Below are 19,197 nucleotides of genomic sequence, written 5' to 3' on the forward strand. Positions count from 1 at the left end.
CTAACAAGTTGGGTGAGTCGTACGGAATCAAGACAGCCGACATCAGAAGGGGGGTCTGAGTTCACTCTAAGCCCTTGTGATTCAGAGCGTGGTCTGTGCGTCAGCAGCCCCCGTGCCACCCGGGAGCTACACTGAGAATGTGAGCCCCAGCACAGACCTAGAGCTTCAAGAGATTCCCAGGGGCACGAAGCAAATGAGGTTTGAGAAGCACTGCACTGCAGCACACTTCAGAGCAGGTGCCCAACCCGACCCACCACAGCCACTCCGCCTAGAAGATGCTGGGAGGAGTCATCTCTCTATGACGGAAAGCAGAGATCAAAAATTACACTGACCAGATTAGTTCATCCTGGAGAGGACTGCCATGGTTTTGGTTTGGGTGCTGAGCCAAAACCCTGCCATCTCTGGCAACTGTATTTAAATTTGGGGGTTTCCGGCGAAAGCTGGTCTTGAGTTATCAAGTAGATTCTGGAGCTCTAGCAGGAGCCACTAAAATCAGAAACTATCAACTCCTGCTTTTATCCAGGAAATGGGTTTCTTTTCATTATAATAATTGAAACGTAATTATTAAACCATCAACACTTTTCAAGTAAGACACACTTTGGAGGAGCTATTAATACATGTATTTTCTAGTACGCGGACTACAAGGCAAAATGGGAAACACGGCCACCAAGAGTTTGGTTGGGGGAAATGTAAATTGGTACAACCACTACAGAAAAGAGGACGGCGGTTCGTCAGAAAACTAAATATAGAACTACCACGTGACCCAGCAACCCACTCCTGGTACATACATGGACAAAACTACAATTCCAAAGGATACGTGCACCCTATGTTCACAGAAACACTACTCACAATAGCCAAGACATGGAAACCTAAATGTCCCCTGACAGATGAATGACTTAAAAAGATGGGGGATGCATATGACTCAGCCATGAAAAAGAAGGAAATAAGGCCATTTGCAGCAACGTGGATGCAGTTAGAGATGATCATACCAAGCGAAGGAAGTCAGAACGAGAAAGAAAAAAATACCATATAATATCACTTACGTGTGGAATATAAAATACGGCACAAATGAACCAACCTACAAAACAGAAACAGATGCACAGACACGAAGAACAGACTGTGGTTGCCAAGGGGGCGGAGGTGCAGTGGGATGGCTGGGAGTTGGGGGTTGGTGGATGCGCACGATTAGATGGATTGTTTAGTTCCATCGGTTTAGAATGGATGAGCAGTGAGCTGCCACTGAAGAGCAGAGGGAACCATATCCACCATCTTGGGATAGAACATGATGGAAGATAATATGAGAAAAAGAAGGTGTGTGTATGTATGACTGGGTCACTCTGCTGTGCAGCAGAAATTGGCACAACACTGCAAATCAACTATAGTTTAAAATTTCAAAAAAAAAAAGAGTTTGGTTTTTGGTTCAGTCACTGAGCTAACGTAGATAAATATTTAAATGCTCACCTGTCGAGTGGAGTAAGAATATTTACATGATCAGTGGTCACAGGATTAACGTTGTACTTCCTTCTTTTTTTTTTTTTTTTTTTTTTTTTTTTTTTGTCTTTTCTAGGGCTACACCTGCAGCACATGAAGGTTCCCAGGCTGGGGGTCACATCAGAGCTATAGCTGCCACCTACACCACAGCCACTGCAATACCAGATCCAAGCCTCGACTTCGACCTACACCACAGCTCACAGCCACACCGGATCCCCAACCCATTGAGGGAGGCTAGGGATCAAACCTGCATCCTCATGGATACTAGTGGCATTGTTTCCGCCGAGCCACAACAGGAACTCCTGTACCTCTCTTTTCTAACTTTTTTTTTTTGGTCTTTTTGCTATTTCTTGGGCCGCTCCCATGGCATATGGAGGTTCCCAGGCCAGGGGTCTAATCAGAGCTGTAGCTGCCAGCCTACACCAGAGCCACAGCAACGTGGGATCTGAGCCGCGTCTGTGACCTACACCACAGCTCACGGCAATGCCAGATCCTTAACCCACTGAGCAAGGCCAGGGATCGAACCCGCAACCTCAGGGTGCCTAGTCAGATTTGTTAACCACTGCGCCACGAAGGGAGCTCCCTTTTTAACGTCTTTTTCTCCTCGCTCTTGAGAGTCCACGCTTTCAAGTGAGGAACGAAGGCTTTGTCTCTGGAGAAACACGTTGTCTAAGGCAACTCCTGATTCCCACTGCGCGGTCACTAAAAGACTGAGGAATAAGTATCAGGCCTCCAGAAGCTCCCTCTGGCACTGACCAATGAGCCCTAATTGCTCTGTCCTGGGAAGAAAATCATTACCAAGCTCAGTTTCTCTGCAGGGGCCTCCGCTTTGGAGAGTCTCTGCTTTCTGCATCCCCAGCCCACCCCACCTGCAACACGCACCCAGCCCTAACTCGGTGCTTCTCCTTCTCTCTTCCTCTTTGCTTCCTACAAAGTCTAAGCTCTCCCATTGCAAGGACAAAGGGTGTTCCGGTGAAGGGTTCAGGACACGCAAGTCAGAAATAAAGCCAACGCTGGAAAATTTCTGCGTCAGGTGTTTTTTACCTGGTTGGCCCTCACTTCCCCTTTCATTCAATAAAGTTGAGATGTTGGGGATGTGGTTGTTCGGTTTTGTCCTTGCTCTTTTCTCTCTCTCGCCTCACACCTCTACTCCATCTGCTTCTTCAACTGACCCCTCAGATGAGTGTAATTGCTAATTTAATAGTCTGCACGATATTTGTGCTTTAAAAAAACTCACAAGGGGCAAAACAAAAGAAGGTGATGATAAACATGAAGAACACAACATTTAAGCAGAGGAAACCAAAGTGCTGCCTCCTGAGTGATGTGAGCTGCTCCTGAAGCAGGGGAAGGAAAAATGGGCAGAAGAGATCCCCGCTCGTTGCTAGAAACACCTGCAGGTCCTTAGGGAAGGCCTCCCTTAATGAGCTTTCTCGAAAGCTGTTTTCAGCCTAATTTTTTTTTTAATTCCTGTGTTTTAATTTACCTGTTTTCAAGCTGAATCTAATAAACTGTTGGTAGTAGGAAAAAGAGACAGTCCCCAATTTGATCATAATTCACCAGATTTAAACCAAAAAAAAAAGTTAGGATTAGAGGGAATTTAGTTCTTATTTTTGATAGTCACAAGAAACACATTAGCCACTTTAAATAGTTTTAGATCAGATTTAAAATGTGAAAAAAAAAAATTCTTTTATATGCCCAAGCATTTTGTTGAGTTACTTTTCTGGGCAAAATTTCAGGATTTTGGAGCATATTTAAAACTCCCATGACACCAATTTCATTTTCTTTCAGTTACTTAATTGACTTTAAAAAAAAATTGATGCCAGCTCTTACTTGGCAGAATCTATATATCATTCACAGCCAGTGCTTCACTTTCAAATATTCTTGGAATTAGAGTAAAATTGCCAGCTTTCACAAAGAAAAATTCCAGGATGCTCCGTTAAATTAGAATTTCAGACAAACAATAAACAAGTTTTTTGGTATAAGTATGTCCAAGGCGATACTTGGGATATACTTATACTAATGTATTATTGAAGTGACTTGAAACAACAGAAACGTTTTCTCTTACAGTTCTGGAGAATAGCATCTGAATCCAGGTGACAGCAGAGCCCCCGTCTTCAAAGGCCCTAGGGGAGGACCCCTCCTGGCCCCTTCCAGCTGCTGATGGCCCAGGCATTTCTTGGCTTGTGCTGCCTTCCTCTCGTCTCCACCTCTATCTTCACACAGCGCCCTCCTCCTAAATCTCCTTCTGCCTTTACAAGGACAGGAGTCACTGAATCTAGGGCAATTCGTAAATCTAAGGTGATTTCACCGCAAGATCCTTAATTCCACTGCATCTGCACAGACCCTTTTGCAAATAAGGCGACCTCGACAGGGACCAGGTATTCGGACATGAATATAACTCTTGGGGTCGGGAGGAAGGTCACCACCCAACCTGCTGCCAAGGAGGAGCGTGAGGACCTAAACAGCAGCTGAGGGTGATGAACTCCAAGCAGTTCACCGTCAGAAACAAAACCAAAGGAGGCAAATCTGCATGAGGTTCTTTCACCTGGTTCTCCCATCACCGGCACCAGATTCTTCTTTGGAAGAAGCATAGGAAGGCCACCCAGTCACTCCCTCAATAGACACTGATTGAGCTCTTTGTAGGTAGGCACCGGAGTCTGGGAATCCAGGGTAAGCCAAAACTTTTCCTTCTCAGGATTACTCTTGTCTCAGCAGCAAAACCCATTAACACTTCCTAGGAAATAAAAACAGAAGCTGGGTGATAGAGTCTAACCTTTTTCTTTGTGCTTAGTCTAGGTTCACTGGCTCCCGCGGTGCTGCGTGCAGAGGCCTGGCACCCGGCCCTTCAGATCGGAGCTCCTGGGGAAAACGCCTGGGACGCCTGCAGATGCGGCAAACCACGCTCCATCCAAGACTGCGGCGGCGGCGGTGGCCCAAGTGAAAAGACCTGCAGCACTGAGAGCTGGAGCCTGAGCAAGGCGCCTGTGCCCGCCCCGTGAGAGCCCGCCCCTGCCCCCCACCGAGAGCCTATGAAGCAGCCCCACCCCCACCCCGCACCTTGTTGGGCCAAGCGTCAGAGCTCTAGGGCCCTGTTCACACCTCTTCACTCTCTGATCCAAGAATAAAGCTTTCCTTTGCTTTCGAACCCAACTCAGTCTCCTTCTGTTGGCTAAAGTGACACCAGGCAGAGGGACACCTGTTGGGAAGCAACTCAAAAGGGTCGTTGAGACTTTCTAGAGATCAACCAATCAGTAACAACAGGACTGTCATACAACATAAGTGCAAGCAAGGAGATAAACAGGCGACGTGGCAGTGTAACAGGGCAAATGACACCGGGTTTTGGTCTGTTTGTGGCCGCACCCAAGGCACATGGAAGTTCCCCGGCCAGGGATTGAATCCGAGCCACGACAGACCCCAGCTAGGGCAGTGGGACTCTTAACCCGCTGCACCACAGCGGGAACTCCCAAGACCTGGTGCTTCGGAAAAGGACCTCAGAAGAGGTGACGGTAGATGAGAGCCAAGGGGTGAGGGTGAACCAGGCTTACGGAGATTCTCCTCGAGAAACCTTCCAGAACAAGGAGTGATGGGTTTAAAGGGAGTTGGGAGGGAATCACTGCGCTCTCCATAGAGGTGGATGCCACAGTGGCCAGAACACAGTGGCCAGGTAAAGAAGTGGTACAAGGATGGGTCTGAGGAGGGTAGCTCCTGGGCACTGCCAGGTCTTGTGGGACTTCTCATGGTGGGGAGTCTGTACTTGGTTCTGTGTGATGAGATTTGATTTATATATTTAGCATTCAATTCTACCCTGTGAGAAATGACTTAGCCAAGCTAAGAGCACCTCAGACAGAAGGTCATTGTAGGGAGTTCCCACTGTGGTTCAGTAGGTTAAGAACCTGACAAGTATCCATGAGGATGCAGGTATGATCCCTGGCCTGGCTCAGTGGATTAAAGATCCAGCACTGCCATGAGCTATGTTGTAGGTCGCAGACAAGGCTCAGGTCCAGTGTTGCTGTCACTGTGGCATAGGCCAGCAGCTATTAGCTTTGATTCAACCCCTAACCTGGGAACTTCCATATGCTGCAATTCCAAAAAAAAAAAAAAAAAGTAGGAGTTCCCATTGTGGCTCAGTGGTTAATGAATCCAACTAGGCACCATGAGATTGTGGGTTCAATCCCTGGCCTCGCTCAGTGGGTTAAGGATCCGGCGTTGCCATGACCTGTGGTGTAGGTTGCAGACACGGCTCGGATCCCACATTGGTTGCTGTGGCTCTGGCGTAGCCTGGCAGCTGCAGCTCTGATTCAACCCCTAGCCTGGGAACCTCCATATGCTGTGGGAGCAGCCCAAGAAATGGCAAAAAGACAAAAAAAAAAAAAAAAAAAAAAAAATAGAGGTCATTGTAGTAGCCCAAGCAAGAGATACAGAGTGCTGTGAGAATGTTGAGAGGTCATTTACAAGTCCAATGATCAGAAGCCACTTCTACATTACAGGCTTATGGTAAGAGAGAGTGATGGGTGGCACCGCCAGTTCTAGGGCACACATCTTCCCAGACAGAAACCCAGCCTTGCTTGCAGGGAAAGTGTGACCTTGTAAGGCCTGGACAAGGGGAAGGGAATGAACTGATAAAAGCAACCTCTGGGTCACAGCCACAAAAAGAAAGAAGCTGGCTTTTCATGTCCTCTTTCTCTTCTTTCGAGGGCCGGGAAGTGGGACCCTGAAAGAAGCTGCCTCTGATATGGAGAAAGAAGTCACAGGTTGATGATGGCCAAGCTGTCCCACCACCCAGGACCTTGGATGGTCTCGTTGACCAGGACATGCGACCTGCCCTGGACATTCTGTTATGTGGTAGGAACAGGGTCCTGCCCCATTTCAACCCTGATACTTGGGGTGTTTTCTGCTGTAGCAGCTCAGCTTGTACTTAACTAATACTCTTGGGAATGGAGCCAGAATCCGAAACTCTGCTTTCCCCTAACCCGAATGTCCTGTGCCTCCGCTCTCTTTCTTACCTCCTGACAGGACACGGGTTCCCCTGCTCTCTGTGACAGTGAGGGCTGGAGCAGAGGGGATCACGAAAGCCATGCTGATGGAAAAGCTCCGTCTTCACAGAGTCCAAAGCAAAAACGAATCCTTGTTTCACAGAGGCATGTGCCTGGTCCAATGCGTGAAATACCACCTCAGGTGCACAAGAGTATGGGTGTTCGCTGCTTAAATATTTTACACTAAATAATATGTGATTACACAGGTGCTTCATGTTCAGACTCAAGTTAGAGGTGGATATTTAACATCTGCCTGGGAAGTCTATTGCCTAGAATTCCTGGATCGCAGAACTTACAACACTGACTGTAAAAAATAAACATTTAGTGAAAGGAAGTATATAAATTATGTAATTGCATACTTATTTTTTCTTTATTCTTGGCTTAAATGCTAAGATGAAATGCTTCTTTTTGGTTAACTTTAGCTGTATTCAGAGTATACACAAGTTACAGTTACCTTCTATGTTTAGGATTTTATTTTATTGCAAGTAAATTAACCCCCCCCTCCCACACACACACCTACTCCATCTCTGCTTCTAGGATGGGAACAATAAGAATGACAAGAATCCATTATGACTGGGTCACTGTGCTGTAGAGCAGAAATTGGCGCAACTCTGTAAGTCAACTATACTTGTATTTTAAAAATTTTATTTAAGGAATTATCTTTTCGAAAACACGGAAAATAACAACATTTGGGATACTTTAAGGTGCACTTTTTTTTTTTTGGTCTTTTTGTCTTTTTAGGGCCACACCCATGGCACATGGAGGTTCCCAGGCTAGGGGTGGAATCAGAGCTGCAGCTGCCAGCCTACGCCAGAGCCACAGCAACGTGGGATCCGAGCCGTGTCTGCCACCTACACCACAGCTCACGGCAACGTCGGATCCTTAACCCACTGAGCGAGGCCAGGGATCGAACCCGCAACCTCATGGTTCTTAGTCGGATTCGTTTCCACTGAACCACAACAGGAACTCTTTTTTTTTTTTTTAACTCAAATGAATTTATCACATCTGTAGTTGGATAATGATGGGAACTCTTAAGGTGCATTTTTAAATCTCTATTTTAGTTTCCATTTGATTAAATAATAGATAATGTTCTGTCAAATATTTTTAATTATTAAATATAATAAAATGAATAAATATAATGAAGATATTTTCATTTAATTATGCCAACGTCTGACTACAAATGAACCCTTAAATATCTTTGTCAAGTAGAATCTTCCTCGAAGGATAGCTCCATGTCTAATTAATATTTGTAAAATGTTTACCCAATGTTCACATTTATAGTTGAAAAGCATCTTTGTGTGTTGCATCCAATCTTAAAGGTATTGTTATCATTCATTTTTTATAACATAAAAACTCAATGAGGTTATATGAATTGCCCAAGTTCACCCGTTTAGCAAACACAAAAAGACTGGGCTTCAACCAAGATCTTCCAATTTCATGTTCAGTGCTTTCAATACTCGACACCCTGCTTGGCATCTAGAAAGGCCCAGCTAATGAAGCCTCTTGTCCCTGGATAATCGGTTGTAAGTAAAGTAGGAAATGCTATGCAGTTATTGACTATATTTTCCATTTGTTAAAATCTTCTTAGGTTATATAATAAGGAATGTTATGGGTTTTTTTTTTCTTGGCCACACCCACAACATGCAGAAGTTCCTAGGTCAAGGATCAAACCCGTGCCATAGCAATGACCTGAGCCACCGTCGGATCCTTAACTGCTAAGCCACCAGGAAATTCCCTATAATAAGGAATTTTAAAATATGTACATAATTGTATTGGGGAAATAACAATTAATAAAAAAAGTTTTAAAAATGTACCTATTTGCTATATATATAAAATATATTTGCTATATATATAAAACATAAATATATAGTAATATAAAATATAATACATTCTATAATGTATTTTTACATAAAATATAATGTACATATATAATATTTTAATAATATAAAATACTATACATATAATGTGATATATATATATCAAAAAGAAAGTATGTTCTTTCTCCCCAGTCTTAACCTCCTCCTTACTTTGGCTTCTTACAACTACTCTGCCACCGTAAGAATCCTGAGAACAGTGGAACAGAGACAACTTTCTCCCTTCTTCCCATCTCTCCACCTCACTTCTCCCATGAAACATCCCGCCTGTCCCCACTCAGGTGCTGATCCCCTGGCTCTTCCAGTTTGCTCAGGCACTAACCCCAATCTGGCTCCTTGTCCTTTGCCACCCAGTTGTTACCTTAGTGTGTCGTCCATGCACTCGCGTACTAGCTGTTCTCAAGGGCTTGCCCTTCCACTGAATCCGTTCCCTTGGGGCTGATTCTCCTGGTTCACGTTCCCTGCCCCCAGCTTCCAGAGACCAGCATTAGTGCAAAAAGTTACAGAGCTGTGGCAATGTATTCGCTGTGAATTCCCAGTATCTAATCTTAGCTGGACCCACCACTATCCTTTTTTTTTTTTTGGCTTATCTGACAAAACAACAACCACCCCACAATAAGCATTTGCTGAGCACTTTCCTAATGCCCACTGTTGTGCTGTAATTTTAGGATACAAAATAAATAAGATAGGCTTCTTGGAGGAATTCAGAGTCCTATATATGGACCAAAAACTTCTTTGGAAAACTTCCCACGTTCATTCCTTCCTTTCATTACCCATTTACCAAAAACCAAAAGTCTGACAGCACTAACCTGAGTGTCTCCAGAAGGCTTCCACCCCATCCTGAATGTCTGTGCGAGTCAGTTCTCCAAAGAAACAGAACCGCTAGGATATGTACAGAGAGAGAAAGAGATGTAATTGAAGGAAGCGGTTCACCCAACCATTGGGCTGGCGCGGCCAAATCCTGCCAGAGAGGAGTTCCAGTTGTGGCTCAGCAGGTCAAGGACACAGCATTGTCTCTGTGACGATGCACATTCGATCCCTGGCCTTGCTCAGTGGGTTAAGGATCCAGGGTTGCCAAAAGCTGTGGTGTAGGTTGCAGATGCAGCTCGGACCCAGTGTTGCCATGGCTGTGGCATAGGTGCCAGCTGCAGCTCCAATTCAACCCCTAGCCCGGGAATTTCTATCTGCCACAGGTGCGGCCCTAAAAAGAAAATGAAAAGAAAAAGAAAAAGAAAAAAATAGAGTACCTCAAAGAATAAGCATGTAACTCTAGACATCTATGTAAGTAGAAAGACGCAGAAAAAGAGAACAGGCATCGCCTGTCCTGAAAGTCTTAAGATCTTGAATGTTAAGGAGAAGGCTGGCTTGCACAGGAAGATTCAAGAATTGCTGAGCTCCCCAGAGACGCAGTTAATTTGCCTCTCAGTTTTGAAGTTAGCGTGATAATCAGAATGAGAAAAAGTTCACTCCCAAATTGTTCTAGAAAGGGAACTATTAGATAACTTGAGAGCAGGAAATGTGTTCCATAACCTCACACACACCCAAATTAGTTGCGGAAGTAAGGCAAAGGGATATTTATGAATGCTTCGGCAAAATGAGACCATTTTACTCAACCCATTCTGTTTCAGGGGATGTGGCTTGAAATAGCTAGAGCTTTGCGAATGAATAATTTATGAAAGTTCCAGTACCCTTTGAATAACATTTCAACTGAAGTCATTCCTGAATAAGAGGAAAAAGAAGGACTCACTTCAAATTCCTCTAATTTCAGCATGAATTATCAGAGTTTTGATTTAAGGTAATCTAATAACCATTTTAGTTCATTGCACCCGTCTCAAATAAATCCCTGCTTCTGTAGCCAAAGTACTGCAGAGAAGGCCAAGTTCAAAGAAGCTTTGCCTGAAGAAGCTCAACGAAGCCAAGTCCTGGTTTAAACCCATTTTATAAAATTTAGTTTTATATGCATTTGTGCATTTCTTTTCTAAAATACATTCTTATTCTAGATCAAAAGAGAAGACTTAAATACAAACAAGAACTAAAGTTGGCAAATCATGCCAAAAAAAAAAAAAAAGGACTATCATGTTTACTTATTGTGTCAAAAAGAATCTCTTTTCATGTCAATGACATTCTCATTTGCAAGCTTGTGCTCTAACTCATATATTGGAGTTGCATAATTAGAATATTATCATTGATTTCAAATTAGGTCTAACAGGCCTGTGCCTAAGAAGTGAACAGAATAGAGCTGGACTAAAACGGATATTCTATCTGCTGAAAACTAAAGAAAATCATGCCCCAAATAATATAGCAATCAGTCAGGTAACAGTCTGCATTCTAGATGCATTTAAACATCTCATGCTTAACAGCTCACATCTCTCCCCCGGGTTTAGGCAATTTTTTCCATCCGTGCTAGCTCTGTCTCTCGAACCTTCCTATCTCACCATACTGAAAATACTGCATAAAGTTGAATTTGTTTACATGCATATTTACCTGTCTAGATTATGGGAATTCCTTGAGGTACAGACTATTTTATTCACCTCTCGATCCCCAGGACCGAGCAAACTGTATGCTGAAAATCATTTATGAGTTGAAGAGCCATTTCTATATTTGTGGGGAGGGGCGTGAGCACCCAAACAGAGTTCCTGAAAAATGTGGGTAGCCAACGCATTCATAACGAAAATCACTTCTAGAACATCTGCTAGTTGCTTCTTAGCGGGCTGTTGTTTTCTTTTGCACTGTTTTGATTTTTTTTTTATTATGTGTTCCTCCCACATGAAGGTTGTTAATACTGGGTTTCTTTTTTTTTCTAATTTTTTTCAGCTTTATTGAGGTATAACTGACAAATAAAAATTGCATATATTGAAGGTGTACGACTCGATGTTTTGATATGTGTCCACACTGTGAAATAATGACGACAACCAAGCTATGTAACATATCCATCATCTCACAGTTACTTTTTTTTTGCTGGGAATACCTAAGGTTTACCCTCTTAGCAAATGTTATGTAATACAGTGTTGTCACCTATGTGATACAATGTTCTTCGTAGATCTCAGAATGTATTCCTCTTGCACAGCTAAAACCTTGTACTCTTAAACTAACACTTCCTTCCTTTCCCCAACTCCCCGCCCCTGGCACCCACCATTCCGTCTGTGTCTTCATGAGTTAGACTATTTTAGATTTCTCATCTAAGTGAGATCATGCGGAATTTACCTTTCTGTGTCTGGCTCATTTCACTGAGCCTAATTCCCTCCAGATTCATCCATGTTGTCACAAGTGAAGGATTTCCTTCTTTTTTAAGGCTGAATAATATGCCACTATATATATTACATTTTCTTATCCATCCATCTGTTGACAGACATTTAGGTTGTTTCCATATGTTGGCTACGTGAATAAGGCTACAATGAATATGAAAGTGCAGTTATCTCTTGGAGAACCTGATTTAATTTTCTTTGAATATATTCTCAGAAGGGAGCACAAGATAATATAGCACCGACATAAAAAGAGACATACGGAACACTGGAACAGAAGAGAGAGTCTGGAAATCATTTCACCCATTTATGGTCAATTGATCTTTGATAAGGGTGTCCGGAACAGCAATGGGGATGGGAGAGTCTCTTTAATAAGTGTTTTGGGGGAAACTGGACAGCCAAATGCAGAAGAATGAAATTAGACTCTCACCCCACACCACAGACAAAAATCAACTCAAAGTGGATTATCCGCTTTAATGTAAGCCCCACAAACCATAAACCACCAGAAGGAAACAGGGAAAACCTTTCTGACTTTGACCTTGGCAATAATTCTTGGGATATGACACAAAAAGCATGGGCAAAAATAGCAAAAATAAAGTGGGATTTGCATCAACCCGAAATGCTTGTGCTCATCAAAGAACACAATCAACAGAGTGAAAAAGCAGCCCATGGAATGGGAGAAAATAACTGCAAACCATATATCTGATAAGGAGTTAACATCCAAAATATATAAGGAATTTAACAACTCAATAGCGAAACAGTAATAACAACTTAACAATGGGCCAAAGATTTGCAGTGACATTTCTAAGGTGACATACATATGACCAACAGGTGCATGAAAGGTGTTCAACAGCATCACTTATCAGAAAAATGGAAACCAAAGCCCCAACGAGACACCTTGCCCTTGTTCAAGTAGCTTTCATCAAAATGACAAAAGACAACAAATGTCGGCAAGAATGTGGCGGAAAGAGAATCCTTGTACACTGTAGGTTAGAGCATAAATTGACACAGCTCTTATGGAAAACTATGGAGGTTCCTCAAAAAAATTAAAAATAGAACTACCATATGTTAGTGCTGGGTGTTTTGGTTTTTTTTTAAGACTAGAGAACAATTTATCCCTGAAAACTTCTCAACTCAGTTTCAGTCTCTCCATCACTCCTGGGAATGCAGCCAGGCTCTGCCCCAATCCCATTCTGTCTGATTGGACCACTGCCCTGTGCATAGCTACATGTCAATTCTCATTTGCAATGAACAATTCACAACTTGTAACCAAGTTATTTTAGCAGCTGTTCCCCCCAAAGAGTCCCCCAAAATAACTGCCAACAGTGGCTCCTGTGACCCTCCATGCGATTATCTGCTCTTCATTATTCTGTGTTTTAGTTACAAGCCAGCCCAACTGAATAGAAAATAAGTGAAAGGAAAGAGAGAGAAGCCTACCTTATGGCAAGACTCCTTGCCCAGGGCTTTGCTACAAAGCTCCATGCAGACCTCTTGTAACTTGGGACCTCGCCTTGTCTTTTCAGCTGGAGGCAAGAATTACAAAGATGAGGTCCTGGTAATGAGAAGAGGCTGCTGGTCCACCGAATTCAGATACAGAAGCTCTTACGTGAAAGAATCTGGGGAGTTCCCGTCGTGGCGCAGTCGAAATGAATCTGACTAGGAACCAGAAGGACGGGGGTTCAATCCCTGGCCTTGCTCTGTGGGTTAAAGATCCGGCGTTGCTGTGAGCTGTGGTGTAGGTCGCAGATGTGGCTTAAATCCAGCGTTGCTGTGGCTGCAGTGTAGGCTGGTGGCTTAGGCTCCAAATAGACCCCTAGCCTGGGGATTTACATATGCCGCAGGTGCAGCCCTAAAGAACTCCCCCCGGCCCCCCTCAAAAAAAAATCTGGAAATTAAAGCCTTGGTCTATTCTATATCCTAGGAACGTAATCTCACCAACCCACACTGCCTCTCTAAGGCCTTGATTCTGGATTTAGTTGGCTTTCCACTTCCACACCTTCTAATTGTGGAATTTCCTTTCATTTGCGTTCTCCTCGGGTCCAAACGCTGATGAAACTAACACATATGGTTTCTAGGATTTTGAAACTGAGCTTCCTTGGCCAGAAGCTTCTTGCCGAGTAAACCAGTCACTCTCTCCTGTTTTCATTGCCCGAAATAGATAGGGCTGGACCCAGGGTGGCAATTAACGGATACAGATTCCCTTGCATTCTCTCTTCTGCACGAAGACAAGACAGAAATCCTCCCCTGGCAACTGCAGGCTGGGTATCAATTTTCCACGAGCTCAGCACATTCCAAGCTAATGGACTTTGGAGACTGGAGTCCAGGGTTAACATATTATTTACATCTCAGAGGTAACCTGACTTTCCAAAACTTGATTGAAAGGTTCACATTTTTGGAAGAAAACGTGCCCACGGCTGCTTCAGGAAAATTTACAGAAAGCGGTCTTTTCAAGCGGACACCCTTCCATCTCGGAGCAAAGGCAGCTGGCAGGAAGGCCCCGGGACCCAGAGACAAACACATCCATGCTGATAACAAAACCACCAGCCCGGGAGCTGGACTTCTTCTCTAGCCCCTTGAACACATAGGCTTTTCCCTGCCTCTGCCTTTCTGCCAAGAAGCTTAGCTCTCAAAAAACTATTTGCTGAGAATTCCTGTCGTGGCTCAGCAGTAACAAACCTAACTGGTATCCAAGAGGGCGCAGGTTCGATCCCTGGCCTCGCTCAGTAGGGTCAGAGATCTGGCACTGCAGTGAGCGGTGGTGTAGTTTGCAGATGCAGCTCAGATCTGGCATTGCCACGACTGTGGCACAGGCTGGCAGCTACAGCTCTGATTCCACCCCTAGCCTGGGAACTTCTACATGCCTCAGTTGTAGCCCTAAAAAGACCAAAAAAATTTTTAAAAAAAACTATTTGTTTTTTGCTTCTGGGTCAAGTGGTACTTTAGCAGGTCTGAAACTTTTCCATATCCAAGAAATCAGAGGTAAGGATATTTTAACTATCTTTGTCCAACTTAAAAATACAGTGTTTCTTCCAGGTTTATTGAGCTATCATTGACATATAACATTGGAATGGCTTAAAGCATACAAGATAATTTCAAAGGTATATGTCTTAATGTATTAGATATATATTTCTGTCAGTAAAATGATGACCACAATAAGTTGAGTTCGTATTCTTCACCCCCTACAGTTATAAATTACTTCCCTTGTGAGATAAATTTTAAGATTGACTCTCTTGGCAAGTTGTAAATACGTAATAAAGTACTGTTACCTGCTCGTTTGCTCTCTGCTCAGGTGTTGTGAATGCAAGTCTCTACACGTTCATCTGTATTTCCACGCTTACTGTATTTATCAAGCACCTGCCACCATATCCAGGCAGTGTTCTAGGGCCCTGGGGATATTATAAGAAATAAGAAAGGCAAAGTTCATGTTCTCATCTCTTGTTTGAGAAAAAAAAAAATTCATAACATCATTTTTTATTATTATGAAATGATGAGCCTTATACAGAAAATAAACTTTCTTTGTAACATCTTATAAAGAAAGTAAACTAGGGATGGGGACGGAGCCTGACTGGGGCCCCTTTTGTGAATTCAAGCTGAGAGCTGGATGACAGGATGAACTAGCAGTGGCAAGACTGGGAGCGGAATATTCTAGACAGTGGGTATGGCAAGTTCGACAGGCCCTGGGTTCTGGCGCGTCTGTGTCCTGGTTGAACAGGAAGACGGTCACCGTGAACAGGAGAATGCCCTTATCAGGTGGAAGAGGAGGCCGAAATGAAAATACGGAAGTCCTTAAAGCCACGGTGAAGAGTTGGGGTTTTACTCCAGTGGGAGAGGGAAGGCCTTCCAACAGGTTAGGACGTTTAGTTGTTTTCTTTAAGGTTTCTGGAAGTACAGGTGATTTAAAGTTGTGACCCTTTCCGCTGTACAACAAAGCGACCCCATCATATGTGTACACACATCCATTTTCTTTCCGATTCTTTCCCCACATAGGTTATCCCAGAATATTGGATAGAGTTCCCTGTGCTGTAGAGCAGGTCCCTTGGACCAATCATTCCATGTACCTCAGCGTGGATATGCCAATCCCTAACCCTCAGTTTATCCGCCCCCCCCCCCCACCTATCTCCTTTGGTAACCATAAGTTTTCCAAATTCTGCGAGTCTGCTTCTGTTCTGCAAAGTTCATTTGTACCTTTTTGTACATTCCCCATATAGGTGACATCATATGATGTTTGTCTTTCGCTGTCTAACTAACTTCACTTAATACGATCATTTCTTGGTCCGTCCATGTTGCTGCAAAAGGCATTATTTCATTCTTTTTATGGCTAAGTAATATTCCACTGTATATGTGTACCTCATCTTCTTTATCCATTCCTCTGTTAACTGACATTCAGGTTGCTTCCATGTCTTGGCTCTTGTGAATAGTGCTGCAATGAACATTAGGGTTTGTGATTTTTAATTACCACTTTTGCGGTGGAGAATGGGTGATAGAGGTAAGAATGGAAACAAAGAAACCACTTAGAGTCTGTTGCCCATTCCATAGGGGAGACAGCAGCAGCTTGCCCAGGTGGAAAATAAAGGGTGAATAAAAGTAGATTGATTTGAGAATTTGGGGGAGGTAGAGCTGCCTGAACTTGGTGATGAACTTGGCACACAAGGAGTAAAAAAAGTAAGGACTCAGGTAAGCATTTACTAGAGATGACAAGACATGGACTAAACAAAGAATGGGCTTGGTTTGCGGAATTAGGACGTATGCTGCGGACAATTTAATTGTGGGATTCCTGTTAGACATGCAAGTGGAAAGTCAAACAGGCAGATGTTCAGGCAGGTATGGCTCTCCAAATGGTGCTCAGAAATTCGTCAGGTCAGGAAGGAACACCCTTTCACTGCAGAAGATATCTGCCTCACTTACTGATCCAACGTTGAACCCCTACTGCGTGCCTGACGCTGCTCCAGGTGACAGGAATCTAGGTTTAGGAGGTGACCATTCTCTCATAAAAAAAGACCATCTAATGGGAAGACACAAACAATACACAAACAACCAAGAATATACCAAACAGTGATACACGTCATGATAAAAATAAATCACGGTCACGACCCTCATGACACATGATGGATGATGACTTTAAAGTGTGATCTGGGAATGCATATTTGGGGAAGTGTAGGAAGAGGATTAATATTTTAGCAATAATATTTAGAATGGGCAATCAGGAGTTCCCACGTAACAAATTTGACTAGTATCCATGAGGACGCGGGTTTGATCCCTGGCCTCGCTCCATGGGTTAAGGATCTAGTGTTGCCGTGAGCTATGGTGTAGGTTGCAGATGATCCTGCATTGCTGTGGCTGTGCTGTAGGCCAGCAGTTACAGCTCCGATTCAACCTCTAGCCTGGGAACCAGCATATGCTGCAGGTGCAGCCCTAAAAAACAAACAAACCAAAGAAAAAAAAAAAGAATTGGCAATCCGTCCTGTTACCTGGTATGGGCTTTCAGGTGAAACACGGGTGCTCAGGAAAGAACTTGGAAATTATTCATAAGCAGAAGAAATAAAAAGATATCCTGCCACAATTTAACACTCAGCCTAACAAGATTATCAGAACTCTTTTTCAAGTTTGTATTACCCCCCCACACCCCACCTCTTCGGTTCTTTTTATGCTTCCAGACAAAGAAACGAAACAATAAAACATTTTTATCTGCTTTTATAACCTGATTCTGTGTGAAAATACCCAGAGGGAACTTCCATTCCTTTTTGCCTTAAAATTCACTGATATTGCTTCTCTCTCGTTTCCTTCTCTTACTCCTTGATGCTTAATTTCTTTCTCTGCAACCAGTAGCATTTCTATCCCTGAGAGAAGGACAAAGGTCAATGCTAAAATAGTTGCGTCTGTGAGTGAGAAAAGTCACAAAAGGTCTCAAACCAACCTTGGCAGCTGTTCCTCCAAAGTCAAAGCAGAAAGTGAGAGGAAAACCAATAATATGGAAGCTGATATGAATCTGAGCCTTTTATCTACCTCGGGAAGAACCATATCGTCAGGTATTGGAACACTGAGCTTCTGAAATCACATTTTTACAATCAGCTTAAAATAGAATATTCCAAAGTATAGAACAAAGAAAGTTCTCCTGTGGGACTCCTATTCGATTTTTGATAATAATGTTGTTATGATGAATTTTCACTTCCAAAATAAAAAAGCTAATAAATGCCCATCCTCCTGCAAAGCTTGCAAGCCCATCCTTACTCTCAGTGCTGCACAGTCTATGAAAAAAACACAAAAATAAAACTCCTACAACCTCACTAATCCCCTACAAATCTCCCTCCCCGTAAAACACCAGCAACTAATCACTGGCTTACGTAAAATGCAAATCACAGTTTAACTCTCAAATCAAAGTAGGTTAAAATGATCTTTCTGGTCAAAATTAAATCAGACTATATTGAAACAGCTCCTACACCAATTCCTAGCACCAAATCTTCACTTGTAAAGTTATCATGTAATTCCATAATTTTCCTCTTGGGAATGGGTTTCCCACCAATTATCCAAGTTACAGACATGATTAAAAAAATCAGAATCAGATTGTGATCATTATAAGATGGAAAGATGGAATGCTAACCAAGAAGTATACAGAACGGAGTACAGCAGAAATTATCACAACTTGGTAAATCAAATATACTTCAATAAAACTTAAAACTTTCTTAGGACTAGGAAAAAAAGGGAGAAATTAAACAAAATTATAATGTTCCACTTAATGAAGATCATATCCTTTGCAAAGTAAAATTTATACTTCAGTATGGATGGCAGTATTTGCACTTCAAAGTTTAGATTTACTTTGAAAAGTCAAAAGGATAGATTCTCCACAAGATCTTTTGCAAATTTCTTCCATTTTTCCTAATACCCCCAACACAACTAGAAAAAGAGAAATTTTCTTTCTACCAAATATTTGTCTTCTGGCAAACATCTCTGTATTTCCCATTTTTCCGCTGTACCTACTAAAACGACAATATTCTTTTACTTACTTCTTCTGGCCTAAGCATGCCAGCTTTAAAATAACACTGAAAATAAAATAAAATAACATTGAAGCACTGCTCTTAGAAGGCATTTTGTTAAGATGATGAAGCTATAGGAATATGAAATAGAATCCATTCCTATTTGATAGCAAACGAAGGAGAGACGACGACAATAATTCTGAAGGACCACTAATCTGCCACTTGACAATATTAATATACTTAAAGCCCAAGATGTTTAGTAGTCAATGGACATTAAGTAGATTAGAAAATCATCATGTTGTTTCATCCTTTTTTCCTTTCATTAAAAATGTGTGAAATCCTGCCAAGTGAAGACAGGCTTTTAAAGCTGCCTATGAGGTCTTCAAAATGAATCAATCAGCCTATTAATATCATTTCCAAGTTGTTGTGGTTTTTTTTTTTTACTCTAATTTTTTTTCAAAGTGTATTCCTTCAAAACTGAACCTGAGTTTTTCTGAAAGACTCCTAACTTCAATGAGAGAATTGGAAAAACATAGTTTGTAGCTACATTTTTTCAATTGTCTCAAACTCGAATTGCCTAGTTACA

The 19,197-nt window shown here is 42.6% G+C and overlaps 1 long non-coding RNA gene across 1 annotated transcript in view; it reads right to left on the reverse strand.

Annotated features, from left to right (window-relative positions):
- LOC146398759 (uncharacterized) overlaps positions 1–13,859 on the reverse strand; it is a 30,638-nt gene extending 16,779 nt beyond the window's left edge. Inside the window, exons 1-4 of the long non-coding RNA XR_014817259.1 lie at positions 13,247–13,859; positions 13,078–13,163; positions 11,603–11,787; positions 4,037–4,225 (exon numbers count right to left, since the gene is read on the reverse strand). This is a non-coding gene — a long non-coding RNA (uncharacterized LOC146398759). The remainder of the gene's footprint in view (positions 1–4,036; positions 4,226–11,602; positions 11,788–13,077; positions 13,164–13,246) is intronic.
- Positions 13,860–19,197: the final 5,338 nt, after the last annotated feature.

The sequence above is a fragment of the Sus scrofa genome, chromosome 10 (assembly GCF_054392235.1).
Source record: "Sus scrofa isolate SSC_HxYL_T2T_F1_AM1 chromosome 10, Sscrofa_HxYL_maternal_Yorkshire_Landrace_v2.0, whole genome shotgun sequence".
NCBI lineage: Eukaryota > Metazoa > Chordata > Mammalia > Artiodactyla > Suidae > Sus > Sus scrofa.